Source organism: Bos indicus x Bos taurus, chromosome 25 (assembly GCF_003369695.1).
Source record: "Bos indicus x Bos taurus breed Angus x Brahman F1 hybrid chromosome 25, Bos_hybrid_MaternalHap_v2.0, whole genome shotgun sequence".
Taxonomy (NCBI): Eukaryota; Metazoa; Chordata; class Mammalia; order Artiodactyla; family Bovidae; genus Bos; species Bos indicus x Bos taurus.
The window spans coordinates 27,045,422-27,059,369 of NC_040100.1; the positions used below are offsets into that span (position 1 = coordinate 27,045,422).

At 44.1% G+C, this 13,948-nt stretch overlaps 1 pseudogene; it reads left to right on the forward strand.

Annotated features, from left to right (window-relative positions):
• Window positions 1-5,324: 5,324 nt before the first annotated feature.
• The window catches only part of LOC113883383, a 128,612-nt pseudogene continuing 119,988 nt past the window's right edge, over window positions 5,325-13,948 (forward strand).

Consider the following 13,948-nt stretch of genomic DNA (forward strand, 5'->3'; position numbering starts at 1 on the left):
ATGCTGACATTTCTAAAGCAAGCCTGTGTTTTCTGATAAAAGTCTACTTTTTATATTTTACTGATAAAAATAACCAATGGCATTTTATAATTGAAGCAAATTCCAATAAGAAAGAATGATTCAGTTGCCCCTGCTATTAGGAACTGTCAAAGATGATCGCAAGCAAAGTATTGAAAGGCACGCAGAAGATAGCCATGGTTCTTTTTCCTCTAGCCCCTCCCCACATGTCATCATGCCTGAAATATCAGCTATTCAAATTCTTTCTTATGATCCTTTAGGTACCTTGGGCTCCAGGGATGGCCCCCTGGCTTGGCAAACTAAAGCATTAATGTATCCTGGCTAGAGTGACTGGTTTAGGGACAGATGTGTCATCCAAGCTGGGCCGCTGGACTTCTCCTTGGAAAGGTCACAGAACCATTAGGAGAGATATTTGCCAAGCCAGGAAAATATTAGCTTGTAATATTGGCTGGTAACAAGCCAATGGGATATCTAGGTTTGGAGCTGCAGGAGGCCGTCAAACTCATTGGAGATGAGGCCAACTCAAGAAATCTGAGTCCAAATATGGAGAGGAGGAATTCCCCATGCCATGTAGAGCACCTGGATCCAACTGCTCCTGAAGCTAAACCATTCAGGTTTAAGCCTGTTGGAATTAGACTCCTGTCATCTGTAACTAGCCCTGACCTGATGATTATAGCCACAAATCAGTGCCGACATGGAGCAGGGCTGGAACAAGAAGGAGGAGAAGGAAGGGAAGGGAAACCCTTGGAGAAGGGGCAAGGAAGCAGGGGTATGGTGAGGCAGGAGAGGGAAACTTGTGCTGGGAGGAAATTGTGAAGAAAAGGATGCCAGGGATAATGATGTTCTTAGCATGGTCCCTGAGGCATTCCTGCTGGGGCCTCTTTCCATCCCCTTTGCGTCCTATACCCTCACATCTTTTCTTTTCGGACTGTTCATGTCCCATTGTTAGCTAATGTTTCCATGAGCCCTGTGCTCAAACATCCCTGAGCTCAAAGGTCTCCTGGGTGGGGGCCCAGCCTGACACCCACACTGGGCACTTCCCCCAGCTAGTTATTCTTAGAGCACTGTGTGCCTCTTCTATCTAACACCCTCTCCATTTGTAAGGACACATATGCATACTGTGTGTGTGTGCGTAATTATCTGGTTAATGTCCTTCTTTCCTACTAGACCTAGATCCCTGAGGTGAAATCTCTGTCTTCACTTACAGTCCTCCCCCCAGTGATTGGCACATTCCTGGCTCGGAAAATCTCTGCTGAGTGAAGGAATCAGGGTCTCACATGGGTTGAGGCCCCTGTAGGGGCACACAATTGATAAGGTTCAGGCTCTGAAATCAAACTCTTGGGTTCCAAGCCTGACTGTGACCTTGGGAAATTCACCTACTTTGGTTAGGCTCTGTTTCCTCATCTGTGAAATGGGGATAATAGTGGCACCCACTTCCCAGGGATGCTGCAAGGGATACTTCATTACCAATAAAGCATTGAGAATTCCCTGGTAGCTCCCCTGGTAGAGAATCCACCTGCACTGCAGGAGATCCTGGTTCAATTCCTGGGTCAGGAAGATCCACTGGAGAAGGGATAGGCTACCCACTCCAGTATTCTTTAGCTTCCCTGGTGGCTCAGTTGGTAAAGAATCTGCCTGCAATGTGGGAGGCCTGGGTTCGATCCCTGGGTTGGGAAGATCCCCTGGAGAAGGGAACGGCTACCCAGTCCAGTATTCTGGCCTGGAGAATTCCATGGACTGTATAGTACATGGTGTTGCAAAGAGTTGGGCACGACTGAGTGACTAACTTTCAAAGCATTGAGAACAAGACCGGGCACAGTCAACATACAGTAAAGGTGCACTAGATTTATTCTTACCAGGGCCCCTTTGGCTGCAGCTGCCAACAGGGAAAGAACTAGTCTTGTGCTGCCAAAGGATGGTGTGCTTACTCACATCTCCATGCCTGATTAAAATAAGAACAACTACAGAAACTCAGGAAGCATGAGGAGTTGGCTTTGGTTAGATTTGGAGCCTACCGTGGCCCCGGGGCTCCAGGGTCCAGCTGTGTTTAGAAAGATCACCCGTTGTCTAGAGGGTCCTCAAATGCAGTAGTTCATGCCTTAATGGACTCCTGGCAGATTTTTTGAAACTGCAGGTTCTGATTCGGGGCAGGGCCTGAGAGTCTGCATTTCTTTTTGTGTGAGTGTGTGTGAGAGTCTGCATTTCTAACAAGCTCTCAGGTGACGCTGCTGCTGCTGCTGGGCAGACCATGCTTTGAGCTGCCAGGCAGAGGCATTGGGAAGCTATCACCAGTGTTCCGGGGAAGAGGGAGCTGGCTGGCTCCAGTGCCTGGCGCTGTTGGAGAGTGTGGGTGATTGAGAAGGAAAGGAGACAACCTGAAATGGAAATAAAGGCTGTGCACCACAATCTCATTACTGTCTAAAATTAGATTAATATAATTAAAAATGTAAGAGCTGGATTAAAGCGTGTCAGTCTGCATTCTAGTGCTGAATGATGCTGTGGCTCTCTTTGCTTTTTCCTTAAGGGTTTGTGCTAATGGATTTCAAAGATTGCTGGGTTACACATTGTTCTTTGTGATTTCTAATTATCACCAAATGCCTCCAATTGGTCTTCTTTTTGAGATGACTTTCCCTGGACATGGCTGCCATGACTCTGAAAAATGGCATCCTGAGCCCTGGGCCCCTTGCTTCGCCTGACATCTAGGCTCCTTGGGATGAAAAAGGAGGCTTACTCACCCTACAAACTGCAGGGGTGCACCTGATCCAGCCCCTGTGTCATCTTGTCATGGTGATTGGCCTAAGCATTACTGAGCTTCCTGTTTTACAAGAAAAGAAATAGTGGTTCAGAGAGGTGAAGTAAGCTGTTTGGGCTCACACAGCTGATTAGTGGAAAAGATGGGATGCTGACACAATTCTGTCTGACTTTATAGTGCTCTTTCTATGGCATCTCTGCAGAGGAACGTGTCATGGGGTTCCAGTAAAGGAGCATGTATGCGTTTGTGTGAGGGTGTGTGTGTGTCTGTGCATCTGTGTGTACACACATGTACATACATATGTGTAGGCAGAGGAGGGAGGCACACAGAAAGAAAAAGAGACAGGACAATATCCAACTGTAAAATGTCTTCTCTCTCTTTTTCGCTAAAGTTGCCATATTGGAGCCATTACCAGCTGCTGTAATTTATTGCATATTTTAATAGACTCGGACTAAGCGATCTGTTCCCTCACCAGAGTCATGAAGCACTTAATAGCTCAGGCTCTAATTCTGGTCCTGGAGTCGTTAAGTCTGCTCTCATCCACCCGGGGATTAAGATCCTGAGGGGGTGTATCATCTTGGCGACATCCTTGATTGCGTGGCTTTGAGGCTGTGATGGAAAAAGCTTTCCTTTCTCTCTGCCCCGGGTAGGGGGATGGTGACACCAAGCGCTGTGGGGGCTCCGTGGAGCTGGGTGAGGGTCAATGTGGATCCCACTCTTTTGCAAGATGCATCCACATTCTTTCCAAGCTTCTTTCCTGCTCCTTGGAAGCTCGCAGTTTTTCCAAAACATTTTCCTGCACACTAGATTTCCTTCAGTGAAGTGAGCTATTTTCAGAAAGTCCTGGGGGAGAATTTTGCCTAAGCTGGAGCCCAACTGAAGGGCCACTAATGTAGCAAAGGACACTGTTGCTTTGAACTGAAGACCACCCTTTTCTCCTTCCTATATGTCCGTCGACAGAGGAATGGATAAAGCAGATGTGGCACATATACACAATGGAATATTACTTGGCTATACAAGAAATGAAATAATACCATTTGCAGCAACATGGATGGGTCTAGAAACTGTCATACTGAGTGAAGAAAGTCAGACAGAGAAAGAGAAATATTGTATGATATCACTTATATGTGGAATCTAATAGAAAGTTACAAAAAACTTATCTACAAAATAGAAATTTATTTACAGATGTAGAAAACAAACTTACGGCTACCAGGAGGTAAGGAGGGGGAGGGATAAATAGGGAGATTGGAACTGACATATAAATACTAAAATAGATAACTATAAGGACCTACTGTGTACCACAGGGAACTCTATTCAATACTCAGTAATGCTGCTGCTGCTGGTAAGTCGCTTCAGTCGTGTCCGACTCTGTGCGACCCCATAGACGGCAGCCCACCAATCTCCTCCGTCCCTGGGATTCTCCAGGCAAGAACACTGGAGTGGGTTGCCATTTCCTTCTCCAATGCATGAAAGTGAAAAGTGAAAGGGAAGTTGCTCAGTTATGTCCGACTCTTAGCGACCCCATGGACTGCAGCACCCCAGGCTCCTCTGTCCATGGGATTCTCCAGGCAAGAGTACTGGAGTGGGGTGCCATTGCCTTCTCCAACTCTGAAATGGCCTATATGAGAAAAGAATCTAAAAAATAATGGATATCTATACGTGTATAACAGATTCACTTTACTGTACATCTGAAAACAACACAACATTGTAAATCAACTACACTCCAGTGTTTTTTTTTTAAAAAAGGAATGAAGTTCTGATACTTGCTACAACACAGATGAACTTTGAAAACGCTATGTTCAGTGAAAGAAGGCAGACACAAAAGGCCACATATTGTATGATTCCATTTATATGAAATATCCAGAATAGGCAAATCCATAGAGACAGAGAATAGACTGTCAGAGGCATGGGCTAAAGAGGGGAGATGGGAGTGACTGCTTCACGGGTACGGGGTTTCCTTTTGGGGTGGTGAAAATATTGTGGAACTAGACAGAAGTGGTTGTTGTACAATACAGTGAAAATGCCTAATGCCAATGCTATACATGTCAAAGGGTTGATTTTATGTTATGTGTGCACGCATCTTAAGTTGCTTCAGTCGTGTCTGACTCTTTTTGAACCTATGGACTGTAGCTGCCAGGTTCCTCTGTCCATGGGATTCTCCAGGCAAGAATATTGGAATGGGTTGCCATGCCCTCCTCCAGGGGATCTTCCTGACCCAGGGGTCAAACGTGAGTCTCCTGAGTCTCCTGCATTGCAGGCAGATTCTTACCCCTGAGACACCGGGGAATGTTATGTGTATTCACCTTAATTAAAAAATACATGTAAATACAATAATTTCAGATGAGAAGAGCTAATAGAAAAATAAAGCAGGATAATGAGGTCAACAGAGATGAAATGTAAGGCATTATTAGGAGAAATCATCAAAGAGGGTGTCCACAAAGGGACTATGTTTAAGGCAATTGCCTGGAGGGGGAACTTTGCAGATCAGGAAATAACTTTACAGGCGGGGGAAGAGTAAGAGCAAAGGCCCTGGGGAAGGAAGGAGCTGGGCCCGATGGGTGCCGGTGTGGCTGGAGGCTGTGGTTACAAGGGGGAAGACAAAAACTGGGAGTGTGAGGTAGGTAGGAACCAGATCCTGGAAACTAACCTGAAGAGAAGAAGCATGCGCTTGACTCAGATTCTCAGGCGAAGCCACTGGAGAGTTGTCATTTGGTGACATAGGCTGATCTGCACTTTTTGTAAATACAGGTAAAATTTGCCTAACATAAAATTAACTAATTTTTAAAGTGCACAGTTGTGTGACATTTAGTACATTCACTATGTTGTGTAACTACCATCTCTAGTTACAAAACATTTGCATCACCCCAAAGAAAGCTGTAGACATTAAGTAATCACTCTCCCAGCCCTGCTCACTGCTAATCTGCTTTCTGTCTCTTATTCATTTACCTATTCTGGATGTTTCATAGAAATGGGATCCAACAATATGTGACCTATACTTTTCATGGCTGAATGATAAGTTGGTGCAGTCACTAGTTGATGAATATTTGGATAGTTTCCAACTTTGTGAATAGTGCTACTATGAACATTTTGCAGAAGTTTTTGTCTGAATACCTGTTTTCAATTCTTGAAGATCTCTACCTAGGAATGGAATTGCTGAGTCATATGCATATTCTGGGCTTCCCAGATGGCACTAATGGTAAAGAACTCACTTGCCAATGCAGGAGACATCAGAAACGCAGATTCGATCCCTGGGTCAAGAAGATTCCCTGGAGGAGGGCATGCCAACCCACTCCAGTATTCTTGCCTGGAGAATCCCATGGACAGAGGAGCCTGGCGGGCTACCGTCCATCTCTCTGAAAAGAGCCAGACACGACTGAAGTGACTTAGCATGCAGAGAAGCATGGGCATTCTATGTCTAATGCACATAGAGCATAGTTCCTGTTTGGAGGAACAGACAAATTATTTTCCACAATGGCGGCTCAATTTATATTCTCATGTGCTAATTTTTATTTTAAAATATTTATATTTATTTACTTATTTTATTTTGGCTGCACAGGCCCCTTGTTGTGGTATGCCAGCTTTCACCAGTTGTGGTACCAAGGCTTAATTGCCCCTTGGCATGTGAGACTTTAGTTTCCCCACCAGGGTGTGTCCTCTGCATTAGAAGGCAGATTCTTAACCACTGGCCACCAGGGAAGTCCCCTGATTTGCATTGTTAAGTAAAAAAAGAATGAGTTGCCAGTTGTGTGGCAAAATATCTTCGAGGGGAAGTGGAAGAGGCATGGAGACCAATTTGGAGGTCATCCCCTTTGTCCAGGGAGGAGGTGACTCTGGCCAAGATTTCATCAGCAGAACATGAGGTGAGGGAAAGTGGATGGATTCTGGAGTGTCTGGGGACCTCTGACCTGCAATTGAAAACTTCAGGTGGAATTCTAGCTGTGAGAAAAAAATTGTATGAGGGAGCTATGATCTGACTTTGAAGTGAAATGTAGTAGGGACATTTGAATCCTGCAATGGAAAATTTCTTCAGACATTCTCTTTGCTCAGTGATTGGTAGGGATGTTGTTTTGTAGGGAAATTTCCATTATCTTGCTGGCTGGCTTGAAAATTCCTCTTGGGAATGAAACTTTTTTTTTTTTTTTTAGAAAGACACCTTGACGGGCAGCTGGGAGGAAGAAATGAGACACTGTAGTCCTCAGTCAATAAAAGCAAAGTCCACTAAAGCAAAGTTTAATGGTTATCCAGAATTTTCCCTAGTGTGGGTTTGTGTTAGTCACTCAGTCATGTCCGACTGTTTGTGACTGCATGGACTTTAGCCTGCCAGATTGCTCTGTCCATGGAATTCTCCAGGTAAGAATACTGGAGTGGGTAGCCATTCCCTTTTCCAGGGGATCTTCCCAACCCAGGGATCAAACCTGGGTCTCCTGCATGAAAGGCAGATTCTTTACTGTCTGAGGCACCAGTGTGGGATTGGAGGAGAGAAAAAAGAGATGAGAGTAGATGAGGAAGGCATCATTAGGCAAACCCTGTGGATGCCCGGGGACCTGGCCAGAGAAGCATCTCCAGAGAACTTTGTTGAACCATCTAACTTAATGCCCTGTGAAAAGACAAGACCATTGAGTCCCAGAGCGGCAAAATGCATGCAAAAAGAGGTGATAGTAAGTGGTAAAACTAAAAATCGAATGCCCTTTCTACTTTTCCCTTGCTATGGAATGTTTTCAAAGGGTTTCTTTGAAGAGAAATAAATACTCAAGTTGTACTTCCTGTAAGTTTATACTCCCTCCATCCCTCCATCCATCCATTCATCTATCCACCTACCTACCATCTATTTCATCATTCAGCAAATTTCATAGCACCTCTGCCATATAAGCTGAGGCTGGCATTGTCAGAAGGCAATCCTGTAGGGCCTTATTTTCCATGACAAGGAATTTGAATTTTATTCTAAGAGTAATGGGGACCCATGTAGGGTGGCCTAAACTTAAGTGAAAATGATATGTTTGGTTTGTGGTTGGTGGGATGAAGGGGGCAAAGCAGGAGCAAGGAGATGCAGTCTCTAGATAACACAGTCCAACAGTCATATTGCCTTCAGCTGTCTGGGCTTCTACGCAGTTTAACAAGAATTTACTGAGCTACTACTATGTACCAGGCCCAGTCACTCTGAGCACAGAGATGATCAGGGACTGTTTCCTGTCCTCCTGAAATTGAAGCTGCAGTGGGAGAAACAGAAGGAAGCCAGGATTACGACTAGAGATGGGGCATCAGGATATCCAGATGATGTGATGACACAGGGTAGGAACTCCAAGAAAACCTAAAGAGGCAGAGGCATCAAGGAGGGCTTCCTGGATAAACTAGTATTTAAGTCGAGGATCTAAGGATGACTGGAACTTAGCTGGAGAGGTCATACTTGCCAAAGAAAACAGGATGAGCAAAGGCACTAAGGTATGGCAGAGCATGGTTTTATGTTAGAAAAACTAAGATCATGGCGTCCAGTCCCATCACTTCATTGCAAATAGATGGGGAAGCAATGGAAACAGTGACAGGCTTTATTTTGGGGGGCTCCAAAATCACTGCAGATGGCGACTGCAGCCATGAAATTAAAAGATGCTTGCTCCTTGGAAGAAAAGCTATGATAAACCTAGACAGCAGATTAAAAAGCACAGACACCACTTTGCCACCAAAGGCCCATATAGTCCAAGCTATGGTTTTTTTCAGTAGTCATGTATGGATGTGAGAATTGGCTCATAAAGAAGGCCAAGTGCTGAAGAATTGATGCATTCAAACTGTGGTGCTGGAGAAGACTCTGGAGAGTCCCTTGGACAGCAAGGAGATCAAACAAGTCAATCCTAAAGGAACTCAGTCATGAATATTCATTGAAAGGACTGATGCTGAACTGAAACTTCAATACTTTGGCCACCTGGTGTGAAGAGCCAACTCACTGAAAAAGACTCTGATGCTGGGAAAGATTGAAGGCAAAAGGAGAAGGGGAAGACAGAGGATGAGATGGTTGGATGGCATCACTGATTTGATGAACATGAGTTTGAGCAAACTCCTAGAGATAGGGAAGGACAGAGAAGCCTGGTGTGCTTCAGTCCATGGGGTCACAAAGAGTCAGATATGACTAAGTGACTGTACAACAACACACAAGATTCGTTAAGAAAGGAGGCTAAATATTACTACCCGGATAAGTACAAGTGATATGTGTGTGTGTGTTTGTGTGTGTGTGTTTTAAGCTGATCAGTATTAGAGTGTGGTTGTGAATAGGAAACAAGAGTGGAGATGCTGTCAGGAGTTGGGAATGATAGATATTGCTTGGCTTGTACTCTGATGGTACTGGGGAGCCACTGATTATAAGAGGAAGAGGGATAAACCCTCCTCCTTCTGCTCCTCTCTCAGCGAACAGTCATAGTCTGAGCATGTGTGGGCAAGAGAGGCTGAGACCTTAGGAAGCAAATTCAATATGCTGTTTGTTGGTATAAGGTGTATGTGTGAGGAGCATATTTCCAGGGGCAATTTATCTCTGCTGTAAAAAATAATCTTTTCCTCCTGTTATACTAATCATCTATTTGTTTTGAAAATTTTCAAAATATGGACTAGAAGAATAAATAAAAATTTAAACCTGCTATTCCATCCCCTAGTGATAAATCTGCTAGTGTTTTATTGTATATCTTTCCTGTTGTTTAAAATTACATAACCATGATTTTTATATAAATGAGATCATAGTCTGTGCTCTGATTTATCAGTTGCTTTTTCACTTAGCAATATAGCATTAACAGCTCCCTGCGTTCATTTCCTAGGGCTGTCGAAACAAAGTACCACAACCTGGGTGGATTAAAGCAACAGAAATATATTGTCTCACAGTCTGGCGGCTAGAAGTCTGAGATCAAGGTGCCTGCCGGGCCATGATCCCTCTGAAACCTACAGGGAATTCTTCCTTGCCTTTTTCTAGCTTCTGGAGGAGGCTGCCCATTGTTAGTGTTCCTTGCTTGGCAGCTGTATCACTCTGCCTTTGTCATCGTGTGACATTCTCCTTGTGTGTCTGCGTCTTCACGTGGCCTGACTCTAATGTACCTCGTCTTGACTATGAGGTCTGCAACAACCCTGTGTCCAAACAAAGTCATGTTCTGAGGTCCTGGGAATTATGACTTCAATGTGGCTTTTGACGGGGGGAGGGAACATAATTCATAATAGCTTCTCTTGCCACTCAATATTGTTTTTTTAAATCATTTAATTAGTTCATTTATTTGCTGTGCTGGGTCTTCATTGGTGCTCTCGGGCTCTCTCTAGTTGCAGAGAAAAGGGTGTGCTCTTCGATGCGGTGACGGGTTTCTCACTGCGATGGCCTCTCATGGAGAACAGACTCAAGGATGCACAGGCCTCAGTACTTGAGGTGGCACAGGAGCTTAGTTGCCACGAGTCATGGGATCTTCTTGGACCAGGGAACGAACCCATGTCTCCTGCACTGGCAGGTGGATTCTTTACCACTGAGCCACCAAGGGAGCCCTCAATATAGTTTCATAATATAAGTTTTTAAAATTGAAGTATAGTTGACTTAAAATGTATTTGTTTCAGGTGTACAGCAAAGTACAAAGATATATATATATATATATATATATATATATATATATATATTTTCAGATTCTTTTCCCTTATAAATTATCAGAAGATATTGACTGTAGTTCCCTGTACTATATGGTAGATCCTTGTTGTTTATCTATTTTATATATAGTAGTGTGTGTATATTATTGGAGAAGGAAATGGCAATCCACTCCAGTGTTCTTGCCTGGAGAATCCCAGGGACGGGGGAGCCTGGTGGGCTGCCGTCTATGGGGTCACACAGAGTCAGACACAACTGAAGCGACTTAGCAGCAGCAGCAGTGTGTGTATGTTGCTCCCAACCTCCTAATTTATCCCCCCTCTCCACCTTTCCGTTTTGGTAACCATAAGTTTATTTTCTATGTCTGTGAGTCTGTTTCTGTTTTGTAAATAAGTTCTTTTGCATCAGTTTTTTTCAATTCCACATATAAGTGATACATGATATTTGTCTTTGATTTACTTCACTTTGTATGGTAATCTCTAGGTTCATCCATGTTGTTATGAAAGGCATTATTTCATCCTTTTTTATGGCTGAGTAATACTGCATTGATATATATGTATATATATATATAATAGACATCTTTTTTATCTGTTCATCTGTTGATGGATATTTAGCTTGTTTCCATGTCTGGCCTATCATAAATAGTGCTTCTATGAACATTGGGTTGAATGTATCTTTTTGAACTATGGTTTTCTCCAGGTATATACTCGGGAGTGGATTGCTGGATCATATGGCAGCTCTATTTTTAGTTTTCTCTAGGAAGCTCCGTATTATTCTTTGGGGCTTCCCAGGTGGCTCAGTGGTAAAGAATCCACCTGTCAACACAGGAGACACTAGAGATGTGGGTTCGATCCCTTGAGTTGGGAAGATATCCTGAAGAAGGAAATGGCAACCCACTCCAGTTTTCTTGCCAGGAAAATCCCACAGACAGAGGAACCTGGAAGGCTACAGTCCATAGGGTCTCGAGGAGTTGGACGCAACTGAGAGACTGAGCGTGCACACATACTGTTTTCCATAGTGGCTACATTGAGAAAATATTCTATTTTCAGTTTAGTCAGTTCAGTCACTCAGTCATGTCCAACTCTTTGGACCCCATGGACTGCAGCATGCCAGGCTTCCCTGTCCATTACCAACTTCTGGGGCTTGTTCAAACACATGTCCATAGAGTTGGTGATGCCATCCAACCATCTCATCCTCTGTCGTCCACTTTTCCTCCTGTCTTCAATCTTTCCCAGCATCAGGGTCTTTTCAAGTGAATCAGTTCTTTGTATCAGGTGGCCAAAGTATTGGAGTTTCAGCTTCAGCATCTGTCCTTCCAATAAATATTCAGGACTGATTTCCTTTAGGATGAACTGGTTGGATCTCCTTGCAGTCCAAGGGACTCTCGAGAGTCTTCTCCAACACCACAATTCAAAAGCATCAATTCTTCAGCTCCCAGCTGTCTTTATAGTCCAACTCTCACATCCATACATGACTTCTGGAAAAACCATAGCTTTGCCCAGATGGACCTTTGTTGGCAAACTAATGTCTCTGCTTTTCAATATGCTGTCTAGGTTGGTTATAGCTGTTCTTCTAAGGAGCAAGCGTCCTTTAATTTCATGGCTGGAGTCACTATCTGCAGTGATTTTGGAGCCCCAAAACATAAAGTCAGCCACTGCTTCCATCCCCATCTATTTGCCATGAACTGATGGGACTGGATGCCATGATCTTAGTTTTCTGAATAATGAGTTTTAAGCCAACTTTTTCACTCTCCTATTTCACTCTCATCAAGATGCTCTTTAGTTCCTCTTCACTTTCTGCCATAAGGATGGTGTCATCTGCATATCTGAGGTTATTGATATTTCTCCCGGCAATCTTGATTTCAGCTTGCACTTCCTCCAGCCCAGTGTTTCTCATGATGTACTGCATAGAAGTTAAAGAAGCAGAGTGACAATATACAGCCTTGATGTACTCCTTTCCCAATTTGGAACCAGTCTGCTGTTTCATGTCCAGTTCTAACTGTTGCTTCCTGACCTGCATACAGATTTCTCAGGAGGCAGGTAAAGTCATCTGGTATTTCCATCTCTTTAAGAATTTTCTATAGTTTGTTGTGATCCACACAGTCAAAGGCTTTGGCATAGTCAATAAAGCAGAAATAGATGTTTTTCTGGTATTCTCTTGCTTTTTCAATGATTCAACAGATGTTAGCAATTTGATGTCTGGTTCTTTTGGCTTTTCTAAATCCAACTTGAACATACGGAAGTTCATAGTTCATGTACTGTTGAAGCCTGGCTTGGAGAATTTTGAGTATTACCTTGCTAGCGTGTGGGATGAGTGCAATTGTGCAGTAGTTTGAACATTCTTTGGCATTGCCTTTCTTTGGGATTTGAATGAAAACTGACCTTTCCAGTCCTGTGGCCACTGCTGAGTTTTCCAAATTGGCTGGCATATTGAGTGCAGTACTTGCACAGTCAATCATCTTTCAGGATTTGAAATAGCTCAACTGGAATTCCATCACCTCCACTAGCTTTGTCTGTAGTGATGCTTCCTAAGGCCCAATGACTTTGCATTCCAGGATGTCTGGCTCTAGGTCAGTGATCACACCATTGTGATTATCTGGGTCATGAAGATCTTTTTTGTATAGTTCTTGTATTCTTGCCACCTCTTCTTAATATCTTCTGCTTATGTTAGGTCCATACCATTTCTGTCCTTTATTGAGCCCATCTTTGCATGAAATGTTCCCTTGGTAGCTCTAACTTTCTTGAAGAGATCTCTGCTGCTGCTGCTGCTGCTAAGTTGCTTCAGTTGTGTCCGACTCTGTGCGACCCCGTAGATGGCAGCCCACCAGGCTCCTCCATCCCTGGGATTCTCCAGGCAAGAACACTGGAGTGGGTTGCCATTTCCTCCTCCAATGCATGAAAGTGAAAAGTGAAAGTGAAGTCACTCAGTCCTCTTCGAGACCCCATGGACTGCGGCCTACCAGGCTCCTCTGTCCATGGGATTCTGGAGTGGGTTGCCATTGCCTTCTCCGAAGAGATCGCTAGTCTTTCCCATTCTATTGTCTTCCTCTATTTCTTTACATTGATCCCTGAGGAAGGCTTTCTTATCTCTTTGCTATTCTTTGGAACTCTGCATTCAAATGGGTCTATCTTTTCTTTTCTCCTTTGCCTTTAGCTTCTCCTTATGGGCATATACGGAGAAGGCGATGGCACTCCACTCCAGTACTCTTGCCTGGAAAATCCCATGGACGGAGGAGCCTGGTAGGCTGCAGTCCATGGGGTCACGAAGAATCGGACACGACTGAGCAACTTCCCTATGGGCATATAAATGTTCAGAGATCAGTCCTGCTTTAGACTAAATATGTAACCTGTGACCTGTCCTTGTCCAGCCCCTGCAGTGACAGGGGCTGTCACCCTGACACCAGTGATGCCGGCATGGTCTGAACTCACCAAAGCTCCCACTGTCCCCTGCTCCCACTGACGACAAAGGACAGTAGACTCAAGTTCTTCCAGAAGCCTTTTAAACACAAAGGCAAGAATCAAAGGGGAAACTTCACATGACCAGACGTCTCCAGATCCGAGTCTCCCTTATGCAGATCCTGCTTA